The sequence below is a fragment of the Pelodiscus sinensis genome, chromosome 19 (genome assembly GCF_052426305.1).
Source record: "Pelodiscus sinensis isolate ZL-2025 chromosome 19, ASM5242630v1, whole genome shotgun sequence".
Taxonomy (NCBI): Eukaryota; Metazoa; Chordata; order Testudines; family Trionychidae; genus Pelodiscus; species Pelodiscus sinensis.
The window spans coordinates 8,089,422-8,091,494 of NC_143070.1; the positions used below are offsets into that span (position 1 = coordinate 8,089,422).

Genomic DNA, 2,073 nt, shown 5'->3' on the forward strand with positions numbered 1-2,073 from the left:
GTCTATAAAGTGCTACCAGGCCATTTGTTATTTTTTAACTTTATCCTGTACAGACTATCTCGGCTACCCCCTGAAGCTTCCAAAATAATTGGTTCAGGCTGAGTTAAGTAATCAGGACACAGGTTGTGATAGAGAACCACAAAGGCCCACGGCAATGAATTTACGTATATGATAATAAGTTGAGAGCAATGATACATTGACTAATAGGAAAAGAACACTTCAGCACTAGAAACATCCCCTATTGAATAAGCATCAAACATGTTATTGCCAGTGTCACTTAGCATAAAAGTGGGACCCCGGCCAAGGGGCGATAGGGAGGAGAAGATGTCATCCTTGGAAGGGCCAGTAGGAGCTCCGGTGATGGGAAAGGTGAAGATAATGAGGAAGATGATGGGCTAACACTTAAGATTGTTCTAGAAGGAATGATGTAAGTCTATGGTAAGGAAATATGGATGGACATTCCCTGTCTCATAAAATTGGGGTGTTTGTGACTGTGCTAACTGTATTAATAAACTATATTTGTGAATATACGAGAGTTTCTATAATGTGAGTGTTGCAACTGTGCACATCAGGGTTCCCAATCACACTATAATTGAATACTGGGCCTGATCCTGGGACAAAGAACCTGTCAACCCTAAAGGTGGGTAATTAGAATTTAAATATAAGCTTAGCGCAGGCTACACATGGACATGCCCCTGTGCATTGTGGGGGATGCCGCCTGCCCTTTGTTTCCTGGGCTGATGAAATCCTAAAGCAAGGAACGTTTCCCAGGCAGGCTCAGCAGGGTCCGCGTTGGTGTGGAGGCACCTTCGGGCAGCTTAAAGGGAGGTTCCATTGTCTGCTCCCCTGGCTGGACTTTGGTGAGTCGAATGTCCCCCAAGTGGCGGTGGCCTGTGGTGGCCTCCAGAATATTTGCGAGAACAAGGGGAAGACATTCCTGCCAGGGTGGGGGCCAGAGTCTGGGCAGCTCGCAAGGGTCTTTCAGCATCAGCTCACGGCTACCATCAAGCAGGCACATCAGGGGGCTTGCGCATCTGAGAGGCCCTGAGAGAGTTTCAGACAAGGACACCTGTGAGACCCCCGAGGGGCCTCTGCATTTTCCCTCTGTGTCTTCTTCCCCCCGCCCCTCATTTCTCCTGCCTGCCCTTCCCACTCTCCCCCTCCCCCACAGAGAAAATAAACGGGACTTTTTTCTGTTAAAAGAACGAACTGTCTGGTTTTTATTTGGGGAATTTAGAACTGGGGAGGGGTTTGGGAGGAGGCTGGTGGAAAGCGGAGGAAGGGAGAGGTGGGGCTCAGGGACGGGGCTGCAACTGGGGCCTGCCTCTGGTGGTCCCACTGCCTCATGGGCAGGGCCTCGACAACCATGGGGTGGCACCAGAGGGAGAAGCTGGAGGAGCAGGAGCAGGGGGGACTCAAGAAGGAGCGAGTTTGGGTTCAGGAGTGCAGCTGCTGGGCCACTGTGCATGCTGGAGCCCCTCCTAGCAGAGCTCTGGCCTGCTCTCTGCAAAGCCCTCAGCCTTTTCCTGGTTTCTGTATCCCTAACTATAGTGGGCAGCTAAAGGAGAGCAGGTCACCCGCCCAACTGTTCATGTAGCCAGCATGGGGCTTGAACCCATGACCTTGGTGTTATTAGCACCATGCTCTAACCAGCTGAGCTAGCCGGCCTACATAAAGTAGGTTGCACAAGTGGCCCTTTCAGAAAGGAGCCTTGGGCAGCTGCAGGGACGTTGTGGGCTCTGGAACAGGGTGGGTGGGTGAGGCAAGGCGCATGCAGCTGGGGGAGTTAGCTGACATGGCAAAGCCCTTGTTTAGTATGTGAAAGGCTGTGGGATCATTGCCCATGTGATGTGGGAATCCTTTATTTCCCTTTTCACAGGCAGAGCCAGCCAGGGGGCCAAGTGCCTCCAGTGGCCCCTCCCTCTTCCTACATGCTCTCCCCAAAAGCCAGCCCCGGTGGGGCAGGCGGCTGCTGGGACTCAGCATCCCTTTGCCTGGCAGTGACAGAACCACGGGCTACGTCTACACTGGCACCCTTTTCCGGAAATGCTTAAAACGGAACAGTTTTCCATT

General features: G+C 52.2%; 1 non-coding gene across 1 annotated transcript; it reads right to left on the reverse strand.

Annotated features, from left to right (window-relative positions):
• Positions 1-1,594: 1,594 nt before the first annotated feature.
• On the reverse strand, positions 1,595-1,668 carry TRNAI-AAU (transfer RNA isoleucine (anticodon AAU)). The gene has a single exon. It is a non-coding gene; the product is annotated as a tRNA-Ile (tRNA).
• Between the last annotated feature and the right edge of the window lie 405 nt (positions 1,669-2,073).